General features: G+C 44.1%; 1 protein-coding gene and 1 long non-coding RNA gene across 3 annotated transcripts in view; one reads left to right on the top strand and one right to left on the bottom strand.

Annotated features, from left to right (window-relative positions):
- The window catches only part of wwox (WW domain containing oxidoreductase), a 1,021,417-nt gene that overhangs the window by 98,098 nt on the left and 907,295 nt on the right, over window positions 1-16,024 (top strand). The window lies entirely within an intron of this gene.
- On the bottom strand, window positions 8,687-10,080 carry LOC119971103. The gene is made up of 2 exons (XR_005461742.1): window positions 9,821-10,080; window positions 8,687-9,390 (listed from the first exon to the last, which is right to left on the bottom strand). It is a non-coding gene; the product is annotated as an uncharacterized LOC119971103 (long non-coding RNA).

Below are 16,024 nucleotides of genomic sequence, written 5' to 3'. Positions count from 1 at the left end.
ATAATCTTTTCCCATGTCATGGCCATGACAGGGCATCAGCAATCTTCTTTTCTTGTCAATACTTTTGCATTAGTTCTATCCATGTAGTCCTGGTATTATCAGACCTAAAAATGGTCTCAGTGACAGTCTCCCTACTTTTACATCACAAAACGTCATCAATAATTCAGTTATATGCAGCTGTCTAGCTTTACCAGCAGGGTTTTTCCACTTGTTCAGATGATAGATTGTTGAAGCCATCTTGAAATATTGTGGAGGCCAATAACAGGGGCCACCACAGCTGCAGCCTATCTGTCCCACTAGACTTTTCCGAGACAGAGCCCTGCTGCGGCTTCTATCCTAAAATTTAATTTCACTCCCTTTGCCTGTGAGCAGCCTCTAGCTTCACAGCTGAAGACTATTTCAAATGAGGAAATAGCTTTGGCAGTTGTGAGAGCAGCTCATGCTCCTCAACTCTCAAGAGCCACCTTGAGGGCACATGTGTCCCGCCCCAGAGGATGATTAGTGTATTGCATGTCCAGCCACGTTGAAGCCTGAACTGTGTGTTTGTACTTTAAGAGCGACAAAACCATAGAGGCAGCTGCCAACAATCAAGAACTAAAGAGCACGGCTTCAGCACTGAGGATCCTCTCGCGACCAAAGGGTAAATGTGTGGATGAGTGGAGGGCAGCTGAGCATGTCATCCCTAATATTCCTGGCAGAGCTCTAGGGGCACCTGATGTGGTCTGGGGTGAGTGTCCAGAGCAACGTTTGCCAGCACAACTGGCTTGCTGGATGGCACTCTGAGGGAACATGGAACAGTCATGGTACGGGTGGGGGAGGCTCGGGGAAGTTGAGGCTCCCAGGATGGAAGCCCGAACTGATTGTCGGTCTCTCTCCTTCTCCAATTCCTTCCAGATGTAATTATGTTTGCTGGAGTTGATCCTGCACAGCCTGCCGTCAGGTTTCTTGTGGCAGCCTAGGTGGGCAGATGCCGTAGAAGGTAGCTATAGCAGCAACAACGCAGGATTGAGGCGATGCCCCATGTGCAGGGGCCAGCCGCTCACCCTGAAGACCTGCCCGCCCATCAGGCTGAGGAGGGATTTAGAAGGGGAGGCCAGTGACAGGTGTCATTGGTCATTCGATGTGCTGGCGGACATCTTGTGCCGCAGAAGACTGCATATAATCATAATACCAGAAGACATAGGAGCAGAATTAGGCCACTCGGCCCATCAAGTCTGCTCCGCCATTCAATCGTGGCTGATATTTTCTCATCCCCATTTTCCTGCCTTCTCCCCATTAATCCCCTCATTAATCAAGAACCTGTCTATCTCTGTCTTAAAAACACTCAGTGATTTGGCCTCTACAACCTTCTGCGGCAAAGAGTTCCACAGATTCACCACCCTCTGCCTGATGAAATTCCCCCCATCTCTGTTTTAAATGATCGTCCCTTTAGTCTGAGATGTTGTGCTCAGGTTTTATTTTTTCCTACAAGTGGAAACATCCTCTCCACGTCCACTCTATCCAGGCCTCGCAGTATCTTGTAAGTTTCAATAAGATCCCCTCTCATCCTTCTAAACTCCAACAAGTACAGACCCACAGTCCTCAACCGTTCCTCACACAACAAGTTCTTCATTCCAGGGATCATTCTTGTGAACCTCCTCTGGACCCTAACCAGCAGAGAGACAGTGCGACACCTGTGCCATGTCCACGTGAACATGTTACCCTGTGGAGGAGGAGGAGGACATCCGCTGGCCGTTAAATGACACTGCAACCCTAAACATCTGTGCCACTGGGTCATTCCAGCGTTTCAGCGGGGACTTGTGTGGCATATATCCCAATCTTCAGCTCACAGGTGCATCCGGGAGGTAACGGATGCTCTGTATGTCCGGGCATCAGACTATAATACCTTTGAGCTGGGCCAGGCCCACCAAGCTGCCCGGTGCTGCAGGATTTGATGCCATCGCCAGGATGCACCAGGTCCAGGGGGCGATCAATGGCACACATGTCGTCCTGCAAGTACGAGGGCATCAGGTGTGCCCTATATTAACAGGAAGGAGTTCCACTCCTTGAATGTCCAGATCATTCGTGACCACTGCCTCTGAATCATGCACTGTGTGCCCGCTATTCTGGGAATGTGCATGACAGCTACATCCGGGGAACTCTGAGATCCCCGGTGTCTTTTAGGACCACCCCAGGATGACAGATCGGCTCGTGGAGGACAAGGGATACCCGCTGAGGTCATGGCTGATGACGCTGGTGTGGAAGCCTGAGATTGAGGCGGAAACCCAATATAATGAGGCCCACATTGCCAGCCTTGCTGTTGTTGAGCGGTGCATCTGGCTGCTCAAGATAAAAAGTTTCAAAATAAGGGCTTACAGTGGATATTTTGGTTGTGAATCCAGTCCCCACTGCAGGAGCGATGGACTGCATTGTTGAGGTGGACAGAGTCTAGCTGGCTGAAAGGGACGAAAGAGAAAATGCTGGAAAATCTCAGCAGCTCTGGCAGCATCTGTAGGGAGAGAAAAGAGCTAATGTTTCGAGTCCGATGACTCTTTGTCAAAGCTGTCCACGATTTTCCAGCACTTTCCTTTTTGTTTCAGATTCCAGCATCCGCAGTAATTTGCTTTTATCTAGCTGAAAGGAAAATTGAAATGAAAAACTGAGAAAGAAAACTCACCCTTTCAGTTTCTGTGGAAACTAAGACTGAAACTGAGATTGGAAACCAAAACATCCAGGGAGACTGAAACTGGTTGAAACCACATAAAAGGACACAGAGCTTTCAGAACTCGTGATGATCCTAGTGGTGCAGTACAGGCAGGCTGAAGCAGGTGCAGGCTAGATCCAGAACCTCAGAATAGGCAAATATATAGTTGCTGCAGCTGTTTCTGTTTCTTGAAGGTAACACTGGTGGATCAATGTAATCCAGACCATTGTACGAAAGTTCACGAGGTTCTGCAGATGCGGGCTATCTTTAGTGAAGACAACTCAGGTTGGTTGTGTGCTGCTGTTGGCTGGGGATCGACTGAAATCCTAGAAGAGGAGCTTAAATTTTTTGAGAGGAGAACAAAGCCTTTGAAGGAATTTTTAGATTGCTTTTTAAAAAAAGGTTATGAGTTTCGACCGAGATTGTAACAGATTATTCGACCATGTCGAATTGTTTGTGAATCTGCACAAACTGAGCAGGAGGTGGGATTGTTGCTTTTCGTTAATTCACAGTATGGACACTGGTAAAACTGTTCAAACTTTTTCTTTATGGAAAACTAAAATGACTTTTGTGCACAATCGACTTGATGGGACTAGCCTGTAGCACGATAAGCAGTCATTACTTCAGTCTTTGTTCCCTATTTAATGTAATTTGTGGATAATTAGAAAAGTACAGTCATGCATGTTTATTCTTTCCAGAGCCTTGTGTATTAGTTTTGTGATGTGAGCAGGGTGAAAATACCTCTCAAATTTAGAACTCGCTACTTATTCATTGTGACGCCACCAGCACTTCTCCACCAGCCTGCAAAGCTACCCCACCCGCTTTCAGAATTGTTAAACGAGTTTGCCAATTAGTTACGACGCATATTTAGGTTAATCAGTAGCAGAGAGAAACACAAGCGTGCACTTAGTGGGCACTTGATTTTGACACTGGGAATTTTGAGGAGCTACAAACAGAGCTCAGGTCTGAGAACTGATATGTGATGATGGTGGAAAAATTACCAAGTATCTCAGTTCTTTCTGACATTTAAATTTTGAATCTTACAGTGATGGAATAGTCATTCTTAACTCAGTATCACGATACAAATACTTCAAAGCCTAAAAGCGTTGAAATTCTTGTGTAATGCGGCAGCATGGCACATTGATGCACCAATAGACTATACTACAAAATTATTATGCTCCTGGAGCAAAGAGGAGCACTTTAAAGAATAACTTTCTCAGAATGTTCTTGTGGAGTAAGTGGTCAGATCTGGAGTACTTTTGATGTAAGTATTTGGTGTTTAAGGTCCATTCAGCATTTAGGAAGTGAAGATGCGTATTCCACTGTTGATTTCTGGGGCTGACTAGATGGAACAAATGGCCCTTTCTGAATGCGACTGTGCAGTGGTGTATGAGCCTGTTGTGAACCATCACTTAACCAGAAGTTGGGTGAATTAAGTCTTTTTTATAGTTCACCTTCATTTTGATCGGTAAACAATATCTAGGCAGAAGTGCTGTTGGAGGAGAAGAGCTTGCCTACCATTTTTAAATTAATCTTACTGCAATCTCAGCAGGAGATTGTTAGCTAATTGAAGTTCATGGATGTGAAGTCAGATTATTGACTTGGGCAGGAAATTGGATGAGCGGCAGGAGATGTCATGTCAGGATATTGGGCATGTTCTGTCTTGACAGGATGTGACCAATGGAGTCCCACAAGAATCTGTGTTGGGGCCTCTCTGCTATTTCCTGTATTAATTAATCACTTAGATGGTGGGATAGAAAGCCACGTATCCAAATTTGCTGATGACTGTAGCCACCTGGGTTGGCCACTTCCTGACATTAAAATGGAGATCCGCTAAGAATGCAGGGAGAAATGGCCAAACGCAGGAAAACAAGCAGGTGCAAATTCTCTTGTATATTAGAACTTGCAGAAACCCAGACAGCACTGAAACTAACAACCATCTACATATTGATGAATGATCCCCGGGAACATTTGGAAACATTTAAGATAATCGAGGTCAAGCCAGACTCCTCGGCGCCAGCGGGAGCCAAGACAAAGGAAGGCCAACGGACACTTAGGAATCGCCCAGCGATCAGGGAACAGCTCCAGTATTGGGGAAATCAAATCAATTGATTGGAACATGGTCCAATCAATTGGAACCAGGTACGGGGTCCGCCCAAAAGGACGCGAAGCCCCTGGGGGCTATAAAATAGAGTCCCCAAGTTCAGTTCGATCTTCTTGGCAGGGTCTCTCAGCAGCTCAAAACAGCCCTTGACCGTGACCTGCCTAGCAGCTGCACCAACCAAGTAAGTGTCCAGTCAACGCACGCTACGAGATAGGCGCTCCGAACCATTAGTCCATACCAGCTGGAAGCCTGCAGACTCAGAATCGGACAAAAGGCCATTTGTTCCCCTGACCTGGTGGGCCAGTTTCCAAAGCTAAGTATTGGCCTTTTAGCGTTAGAGATAGTCTAGTGAGTAGTATTTTATGCATGAGTAGCGATTGTGTATATAATAAATGTGTTTTGATTTGAACCTTACTAACTGGTGTATTGAGTTATTGATCAGCACTTGAACTTGAACCTCGTGGTGGTATAAAGATACCTGGCGACTCTAGAGCAAGGTGATTAAACAGAGCAAATTAAGTGTAAAGCACAGTTTGCAAATTAGCAACATGACACAAAGGTGGGTAGGAAGGCTGACAGTATGGATGGAAGTGTTTCATTAAAAAGGGCAAAATTAATGGGCAAAGCTGTGGCAAATGGATTTCTGCGTAGGCAACTGTGAGAAACAGACTACTTTCTGTTGGTTCCTACAATTTCAAAACGCAGCGTTGCTTTTGAAGAACGATGGGACACCACAAGCTGGCATGAGGCACTGGCAGCAATGGCATTGCCATTGTAGTCGAGGAGCTGGCAGGCCAGTGGAAGAATGCTTGGCTTGACCCGGATGGTGTCAAGGTTAGACTTTGGAATGAGGTTCGCTGAAGCACCGGTGTCCAGCCTGAAGCGTATGCGAGCCTTGTTGACCGTAAAGGTGGCACACCACTTGTCGTCCGGATCAATGCTCATCACTGGGAGTTGTTTAACCATCTTTGCTGAAGGCAGCGTATGCTTAGTGATGATGCCCACCCGGAATGGGGATGGCGGAAGTCGGAGTCTGCAACGGGTTGCTGTACTGATCGGACGTTCTTGCGCTGCGGCTGAGATCGCCGTGTGTTGGGCAGTTGAGCATATCTGCACAGGGCTGCGTAGTGGCCAAGCTTGCCACACTGGAGACAGCGTTGAGATTTCGCGGGACATTGCCGCTTTAAATGGGCGGAGCCACCATTGTTGCACGTCATGGCGCCGACGTCAGGACTCTCCGTGCGCCACCGTGCATGCACAGTGCGGTCAAACGACGTGCGTACCTGCGCAGTTCGGTCGTCGGCCTTGCGGTCCCCTTGGTCGTGGCGCGTATGCGCAGGAGCCCGGGAAAAGCGCACGAAACGGTCACCCTCATCCAGACTCAGGCCCTGGAGCTGTTTGACAGCCTGCACCTGCTCCGCATCGTGGGGGCCTTGCCGTGCCGTCTCTGCCACCTTGATATGGGAGTACCGGTTGTTAGCATGCTAGTGGAGGACGGAGGTTTCGATGGCGATGGTAAGGGTGAGCTGCTTAACTTTAAGGAGCTGCTGGCGAAGGGGATCGGAGTGGACCCCGAAAACGATCTGGTCCCGGATCATGGAATCGGAAGTGGAGCCGTAGTTGCAGGACTGCGCAAGGATGCGGAGATGGGTTAAAAGGACTGAAAAGGTTCATCCTTACCCTGAAGCCTCTGCAGGAACAAATAGCGTTCAAAGCTCTCATTGACTTCGATGTCACAGTGGCTGTCGAACTTCAGCAGGACTGTTTTAAACTTTGTCTTCTCCTCGCCTTCAGCAAAGGTGAGGGAGTTGAAGATGTGGATAGCGTGGTTCCCCGGCTGTAGAGAGGAAGAGAACGATCTTTCTGGCATCTGATGCGGCTTCGAGGTCGGTGGCTTCAAGATGTAGCTGGAACTTCTGCTTGAAAATCTTCCAGTTTGCACCGAGGTTGCCGGCGGTGTGAAGCTGCGGGGGAGGGGGAGGGCGGACGCTGTCCATGTTACTGGATGGCTGATCGCTGGTCAAAGGCAGACTATCTCAAGCTAGGTGCTTCAAACTCAAGCATGACTCACTGGTACCATGATGTGTTGGGTAAGCTGGGTCTGCGAGGACTGCGTTTACTGCAGTAGTGAGAGAGACAGGCTTCCAACTTGAGGAAATGCAACTCGATTTTATTGAACTCTTAACTATCATACATACTTTAACTGTGGGTTGATACTATGCTGACTTCACTGGAGACCTGAGGCTAACCTGACCATTTCTTACTAACACATGGTATATGTTCTAGTTGCTGCTCACGAGCTCTGACTGTCTCAGAGACTGGATCCCAAGAGAGCGAGTCCTGTCTGGTGATTGGCTGCTGTGTTCTGTGTGTTCACTGGTCATCCTGTGTGCCAATCACTGCCTGTTTGTGCACCATCATATACCTGTGTGTATATTATGACAATGGGTAGGAAGGCTGACAGTATACATGGAAGTGTTTCATTAAAAAGGGCAAAATTAATGGGCAAAGCTGTGGCAAATTATAGAATTTACAGTGCAGAAGGAGGCCATTCGGCTCATCGAGTCTGCACCGGCTTCTGGAAAGAGCACCCTACCCAAGGTCAACACCTCCACCCTATCCCCATAACCCAGTAACCCCACCCAACACGAAGGGCAATTTATCATGTCCAATCCACCTAAGCTGCACATCTTTGGACTGTGGGAGGAAACCGGAGCACCCGGAGGAAACCCGCACTCACACGGGGAGGACATGCAGACTGGATTTCTGAGTAGGCAATTGTGAGGTTATCCAGATTGCACCTAAAAAGGATGGAACAGACTACTTCCTAAATGGTGGAAAGATAGAAACTGTGATGGTCCGAAGAGACTTAGAGGTCTAGCTACATAGATCATGAGGATATCATGAACAAGTGCAGAAAATAATTAAAAGGGCTATTGAAATGTTTGCCTTTATATTTTGAGGATGAGAATACAACAGCAGAAGTCAAGAAATCATACTTCAGCTCTGCAGAGCCCAAGTTAGAGCAAACCTGGGGTAATGTGAGCAGTTCCAGGCACCACACCTCCGGATGGATACATTGGCCTTGGGGGAATGTGGTGCAGGTTTATCACAATGATACCTGAGCTCCCGGGGTTAAATTATAAAATGAGATTTCACAAATTAGGATTGTATTCCCTGGATTTTAGTAGGTTAAGGGGTGATTGGATCAAAGCTTCCAAGACATTAAAGGAAATAGATGAAATAGTTTTTTTTTATAAATTTAGTGTACCCAATTATTTTTCCAATTAAGGGGCAATTTAGCATGGCCAATCCACCTAGCTTGCACGTTTTTGGGTTGTGGGGGCGAAACCCACGCAGACACGGGGAGAATGTGCAAACTCCACACGGACAGTGACCCAGAGCCGGGATCGAACCTGGGACCTCAGCGCCGTGAGGCGGTTGTGCTAACCACTAGGCCACCGTGCTGCCCATAGATGAAATAGTTATCGAGAAACAAATTCTGCTGGTTCGGGAATCTGGAGCCAGTCCTTTCAGGAGCATATTATGAAACGCTTCTCCATGCAAAAGGCTGGGAGAAGTTTGGAAGGCTCTTCTGCAAAGGGCAATTATTGCTTGATCAAATGTTAATTTTAAAACTTAGTTCGACAGATTTCTGTTAACCGCATGTATTCGGGGAAATAGGGCAAAGGTGTTATGATGTCAGGCCACAGGACAGCGATGATCTCATTGAATGGCAGGAACAGGTTCAAGGGGCTAAATGTTTACTCTTCCTATGTTAATGAAATGCTTTAGTTTGTTTTGATAATATGATAAAGCGCTATGCAACTGCAACTATTTGTTTTGTGTGCATTATATTTTACAATATTTGTTTTAATAATTTATCGAATTAGACATGAAACAGACAGTTGTTTTTTTTATTGTGCCATTGCATTAAATTCTAAACAATGACTTAAAAAAAAAAGATACCACATATGGTAAAACATTTATAATGTCAGTTGAACCTGAGCGTGCTTGATAAATTTAAACCCAAACCAAACTCACTTGTGTTTTCACTGAACATGTTCTCACTCCAGGGAACATTTTTGGAGTGAATTGAAAAGGGAGAAATTCATGGTGTCATTAGGAATAATGTTTTACTAACCAGCGAAGCGCTTTCGCAGATTTTCTTTTTCAATAATTAGCCAAGGGTCACAAATGCTGACCTTTTCCATTTGTTTCTATGCCAATTGAGTTGCATTAGCAGCATGGTGAAAACTGAAGGAGTTTCAACTAAACTTAGCTCTGACAATGCATTCAACTAATGGCAGTTTAAACACTTCAATTATCCTCTTTATATTAAATGGAGGGTGGTGAATTTCTTGTAAATCATTATCCAGAAGAGTCCATTATTCGGTTAGGTCCCATGGCATATACATTATGAGCCTGATATTCAGTGACCATAAAAGATAAGAATCATTTGACCCATCAGGCCCCCGTCATCCATAACCCATTCCTGAACATTCTATCGCGGATATTATGCAATCCTCCTCTTGCAGTCCCCTTACTCAACACTCCACCACAGGATTCCATGCAATGAAGACATTTACGTTATTTTCCTTTTCTGAAAAAAAATAACCAGTTCTGTTAATAATAATAATAATCTTTATTATTGTCACAAGTAGGCTTACATTAACACTGCAATGAAGTTACTGTGAAAATCCCCTGGTTGCCACATTCCGGCCTTGTTCGGGTACACTGAGGAAGAATTCAGAATCTCCAATTCACCTAATAACAGCAAGTCTTTCGAGACGTGTGGGAGGAAACGGGAGCACCCGGAGGAAACCCACATAGACACGGGGGGAATGTATCTGCAATCCCCTTCTCAGCTGATGCTGATCCAGCTACTTACCAGTGAATTTACCCCTGAAATTACCCTGAACATAAGAACAACATAAGGGCTGGTAGCAGTAGTAGACTATTTGGCCCCTCGGGCCTGCTGCGCCATTTCATAAGATCATGGCTGATCTTTTTGTGGACTCAGCTCCACTTACCCGCCCGCTCGCCAGCACTTATCTTCTTTGGAAGTCTCGTCCTCTTTCAGTATCTTACAGTACCATCTGATTTCCAAGCGTGGGTGTTGAAGAAATAGGTTCCGACATAAAATAAAGACTCGCAGGCTGTTAGGTTCACACGAGCTACAACGTGCTTGACGTTTGTGGGTTAGAGATGTTATTCAAACTGGACATTGGACTACAATCATGCAATTCACTTCTCCCACCTTGTATTCATCAATCTGATCGAGTGTGCCTTCCAAATGACCTTTTGGATTGCTTTGCTATTATTTATTGATGTTCGGTTCTGAGAGAGCGAGGGAAATGTAGGTGTCCACTCCAAAGGTCCAGTGTCATCCCTCTTCTGCAGAGCCCTATTGCTAAGGCGTTATTGAAAAGATTTTCAAATGGAGTTCAAGCATTTATTTGGCAGCTCCCTTCTATAGTCATTGCAGCTAATTGAGACTTTGAGTAGAGTCTGCAGATTGGAGCCAAAGCTGTCATCAGGGATTCCAAATGTTGGCTTAGTTTTAAGTTAGTGTAAAAAAAGTAGTTTTTCACCACTATTAAAATTTGCAGTATGTTTAAGTCTTTGCTACAGTCTCCAATTAACAGCCACCCTGTAAATGAGAGTACTGGTTTGAAAACAAAGATATACCTGAAAGGATTCTCTATCATTTCTATGGGTTTGCTTATAATAGGATAATATGTTTCCTTTGCTCATGAAAGGCTATTAACGTTTTTACTTTTGACGACTGACGTGCACAACAGTGCAACTAAAATGAGAGCATTAGTTGCCAAACTAACCTTGTATAGGATGAGAACCTAAGAGTTTCACGAACATTTGTGTTGGATACTCAGGAAAGAAGCCCAAACACCTATCTGCAGCAATCTGCGGCCTCGTGCATGTTCACTCAGTTTGATTCAATCTTTAGTTTCACTTTTGGCATAAATGTGAGTGTTCCAGGTAAATGGGCAAAAAAACTGGAAAATAGAATTCATTAAGCATGAGATAATCTAGCAAAAGAGACATTTATATTCTGAACAGAGATTGGCTTGCACTGTGGATAGGCAGAGTCATTTAGGGGTACACATCCATGGGATAGCACCTCACGTTTATAGGGCTGACAAAAAAGCAATGAAATTCTAGGTTTTATTACTCGAGATTTAGAATACAAAACCCAAGCGACAATGATGAACCTCGATAGGATCTTTGAGAATACTGTTTTCAATGTTAGGCTCGATACTATAGGAATAATGTGGAGATGCCAGCGTTGGACTGGGATGAGCACAGTAAGAAGTCTTACAACACCAGGTTAAAGTCCAACAGGTTTGTTTCAAACACTAGCTTTCGGAGCACTGCTCCTTCCTCAGGTGAATGGAGCAGTGCTCCGAAAGCTAGTGTTTGAAACAAACATGTTGGACTTTAACCTGGTGTTGCAAGACTTCTTACTGTACTATAGGAATAGTTTGAGGTTTGGAGAGGTACAGTGTGGGTTGATACCATAGTTTGAAGAAATATAAAATATAAAAAAAGGTTTTGTTTTTTTCTTCAGAGTAATGTAGGCTTATGAAAGAATTGATTAAAATTATGAAACGATGAGATGGGGGTAGATACAGGCAGATCATTTTTAATAGTTGAGAGTTTAAGAGCAAGAGGCTACAGAAGCAAGTTTCAACATGAGAGATTCAGAATAGAGGGCAAACTTCTTCAGAGAGCTATGAGACTATGGGATTAACTTTCAAGGTTAGAGGTTAAGGCCGAAACTCTGACAGTATACAAGATTAGTTTGGATAGGTGGATAAAAGAGAAAGGTTGAAGGGATATGGAACGGTCAGGTAACAGGTCGTATAAGCAATGTGTATTTGTATTTGTGGGTATTATAAATAAGGCATAGCTCTAAGTAAGTTTAGTTTTGTGCTTCTGTATTTGAAAGGGGCTATAGACTTCAAGTTAAAAAGCGAAGACAATTTAAGACAAAGAACTGTAGTTTGAGTCCTTAAACTATTTTACATCGCACAATACGCTTTTGAGAAGAGCACAGCATGATCCGTGTCAAACCACTTCGCAGAGTTTAATCACTACAACCAGAGAAACATTGCGGTGCAGAAAGAGGCCTTTCAGCCCATCGCACCTCACAACCTGGTCCGTAGCCTTGCAGGATACAGCACTTTAGATGCAGATCTAGATACCTTTTAAACAGTGTTTCAGCCTCAACCACCAACTTAGGCAGTGATCTCCAGACACTCACCACCCTCTGGGTGAAAACGTTTTATCTCATGTCTTCTCTAATCCTTCTACCAATCACCTTAAATCTAATCCCTTTGGCAATTGACTCCTCTGCTAGAGGAAACAAATCTGTCTGTCTACCCTCTCCAGGCCCCTCATAATATCATAGATATCATAGAATTTACAGTGCAGAAGGAGGCCATTCGGCCCATTGAGCCTGCACCGGCTTTTGGAAAGAGCACCCTACTTAAGCCCACACCTCCACTCTATCCCTGTAACCCAGCAACCCCATCTCACCTAAGGGCAATTTATCATGGCCAATCCACCTAACCTGCACATCTTTGGACTGTGGGAGGAAACCGGAGCGCCCGGAGGAAACCCATGCAGACAGTGACCCAAGCGGGAATCGAACCTGGGACCCTGAAGCTATGAAGCCATAGTGCTAGCCACTATGCTCCCCTGCATCTCAATTAAGTGACCCCTTAACTTCCTCTGTTCTAAGGAAAACAGTATCCAATCACTCTCCATCGCTGCAATTTCAAGCCCTGACAAACTTCTTGTAAATCACCCCTGTACTCTCTCCACAGCAATTATGCCCTTCCTGTAATGTGATCAGAACTCGACAGAAATTCCAAGGTCTCTCACTTGCTAACCCCTCTCAATATCTTTTCATATAGTGAGAATTCCCTGTGCAAAAACGTCCATCGACCATTATCTTTTGTTCTCTGTTACTGAGCCAATTTTGGATTCAACTTGTCACCTTCCCTAGTATTCCACGAGATCTCACTTTTCTGACCAGTCTGACATGTGAGAGCTTGTTAAAAGATTTGCTGAAATCCATGAACACAACATCCACTGCACTATCCTCCTCAATCCTCATTGTTATTTCCTCAAAAATATCTATTAAGTTAGTAAGACTGGATCTTCCCCTAATAAAACCATGCTGTCTACCCCTGATTAATCTGTGCCTTCTTAGTGACAAGTTTATCCTGTCTCTTAGAATTGTTTCCAATACTTTGCCCACCACTAAAGTCAGACTGACTGGTCTGTAGTTTTCTAGCCTATTCCTCGCACCTTTTTAAAATACTGGTATAACATTTGCAGACCTCCAATCCTCTGGTATGTCACGTATATCTGGTGAGGATTGGAAAATGTTATTCAGTACCTCCACTAGTTCCTCCCTAGCTTTCTTCAACAGCCTGGGAGACCATCCATCTGGTCCTGGTGATTTATCCTTCTTCAAGGATGCCAGTCCCTACAGTACTTCCTCTCTCACTATGCTCATTGTATCTAATACGGCACACTCCTCCTCTTTAACTAAAATGTCTGCATCATCCCTCTCCTTAGTGAAGATAGAGACAAAATATCCATTGAAGGAAATTGAAGGAATTAGATATTGAAGATATCCTCATATCTTCTGAATCCATCCAATCTATCGACACGTTACCATGTACAGCTCTGATAGGACTGACCTTTTCCTTGGTTAACGATATTCCTGCAGCATTTGAAATGAATTAAAATTGCTTATTGTCACGAGTAGGCATCAAATGAAGTTACTGTGAAAAGCCCCTAGTCGCCACATTCTGGCACCTATTCAGGGAGGCTGTTACGCGAATCAAACCATGCTGCTGGCCTGCTTGGTCTGCTTTCAAAGCCAGCGATTTAGCCCTGTGCTAAACAGCCTTTGAGAATCATAGAATCTCTACTGTGCAGAAGGAGGCTATTTGGCCCATTGAGTCTGCACTAACCCTCCAAAAGAGCACCACACCTAGGCCCACTCTACTGCCTTATCCCTGTAACCCCACCTAACCTTTGGACATGAAGGGGCAATTTAGCATGACAACCACTTAACCTGCACATCTTTGGACTGTGGAAAGAAACCGGAGCAGCCGAAGGAAACCCACACAGACACGGGGAGAACATGCAAACTCAACACAAACAGTCGCCCAAGGTTAGAATTGACCCTGGGTCCCTGGCGCTGTGAAGTAGCAGTGCTAACCACTGTGCCTTCATGTCATGAGACCTTGCATGTTTACTGTACTAAAACCATAAAATGTAACAGTGAGTTTCCTTCAACATTGATCGTGTAGTAAAACTAAAAAATGTAGCTCCACTTTAGTCGAAAGCAATATGGCACACATGTCAAGGAGTACACCTAAAGGCAAAGGCTCACTTAATATGATACCAGTGCCTTACATATAAAGCCATGATGTGGAGATGCCGGCGTTGGACTGGGGTGGGCACAGTAAGAAGTCTTACTAAACCAGGTTTGTTTTGAATCACTAGCTTTCGGAGCACTGCTCCTTCCTCAGGTGAGTCATGAGGAGCTGTGCTCCGAAAGCTAGTGATTTGAAACAAACCTGTTGGACTTTAACCTGGTGTTGTAAGACTTCTTACTATTACATATAAAGTTACTTGATTTATACACTTTGATTCCTTAATAATTGCACACAACTAAAACTATTAAAATGATTAAACATGGATTTCCCTACGTATGAGTAAGCTATAATACTGATTGTATTTCAACGGCACACTTTATTCTGTTTGTTCTGAATTTCAGATTCCAATTTCCTTTATGTTGCAGCATTGGTTTGTGGCTGGTTGTTAAATTACAATTTCTGACATTAAAATTATTTCCCCATAAACGCTGGGTATCTATAGTACATATTCCATATGCTTTGTTTGCAACACATAATAGTATTATGATGTTAATCCTATATCTTGGTTTATTGTGGTATTCATTGCATTTCACACAATACACCACGGACATCTATATGCTTTCTGATATATTTAATAGTGAAGTAGTTGTCAGACAAATTATCCTTCTCACAGAATGTGTACATTTGTCTCATAGAAATTGGTCTTTTTGTTGCGATGTGTTCATAGAAAGCCTGAACCACAGTGATTGGTCTCTGAGAAACCCAGGACTAGTGCTTTTGGCAGCAGTTTGCACTGTTTTTAATATAAAATTCCATAGAAATTTGAGGTTTACTTTGAATAATCAGAATTCAAAGTGCAATGGTACATTATTCCTAGTGTGGAGGAAATCAGAGAAATGCTTGATTAGTTGAAAAATGTTTGAATTAAGAAATCCTTATGATTATGTGGAAGTTCAGAAAATTAATTTTTCCATATTTCTTTTTTTTTTAATTTAGAGTACCCAATTCATTTGTTCCACTTAAGGGGCAATTTAGCGTGGCCAATCCACCTAATCTGCACATTTTGGGTTATGGGGACGAAACCGTCGCAAACACGGGGAGAATGTGCAAACTCCACACGGACAGTAACCCAGAGCCGGGATCGAACCTAGGACCTCAGTGCCGCGAGGCAACAGGGCTAACCCACTGCGCCTCTGTGCTGCCCTTTTATCCACCCATATTTCTACTGTTGCCAATAATGCGTTGTCCATAATGCAGATTTGCAGTTCAATATGTAAACTTTTGGATGAGCAATTGAATATGATCTTGCCCAACATATTGCATCTTATCCTTTTTCAATAATGTGCCAAACAAGTGGTTGGAACTTTACAAGAAATAACTTTTTCTTAATTGAGATTTAGTTGATAATGAGCTGAAGTTAAATGAACAGATTTACCCTTCCATTGAGAGCACATTTGGATTGTCGAAAATGGATCCACATCGTTTGGTGAAGTTAAAACTAAGATGGGGCATATTTCTTTGCTGGAGAGAGTTTATTGACTTTATTCGCAGACAACTCTACTCCAACCATCCAGCGCCCCAGCTACCCCCATTTGTAACTCTTTTGAGCACTATCCCATGTATGGGTGAGCAAACACCCATCACCTATTTAACAACGTAAAACGCCATTAAATAGTAACAAGGTAATTAATAAGACATTGACAAGAAGGGCCAAATTAGTGCATCCCATTTCTTCCAAAGAGTAGTACAGCTGACCAACGGTTTTCACACATCCCAGATGAACTGAAGTATGCAGTGCTCCAAACATGTTCAGTG

This window comes from Scyliorhinus canicula, chromosome 9 (assembly GCF_902713615.1).
Source record: "Scyliorhinus canicula chromosome 9, sScyCan1.1, whole genome shotgun sequence".
NCBI lineage: Eukaryota > Metazoa > Chordata > Chondrichthyes > Carcharhiniformes > Scyliorhinidae > Scyliorhinus > Scyliorhinus canicula.
The sequence above is the reverse complement of the archived record's forward strand: the minus strand, read 5'-3'. Positions and strand labels throughout refer to the sequence as shown.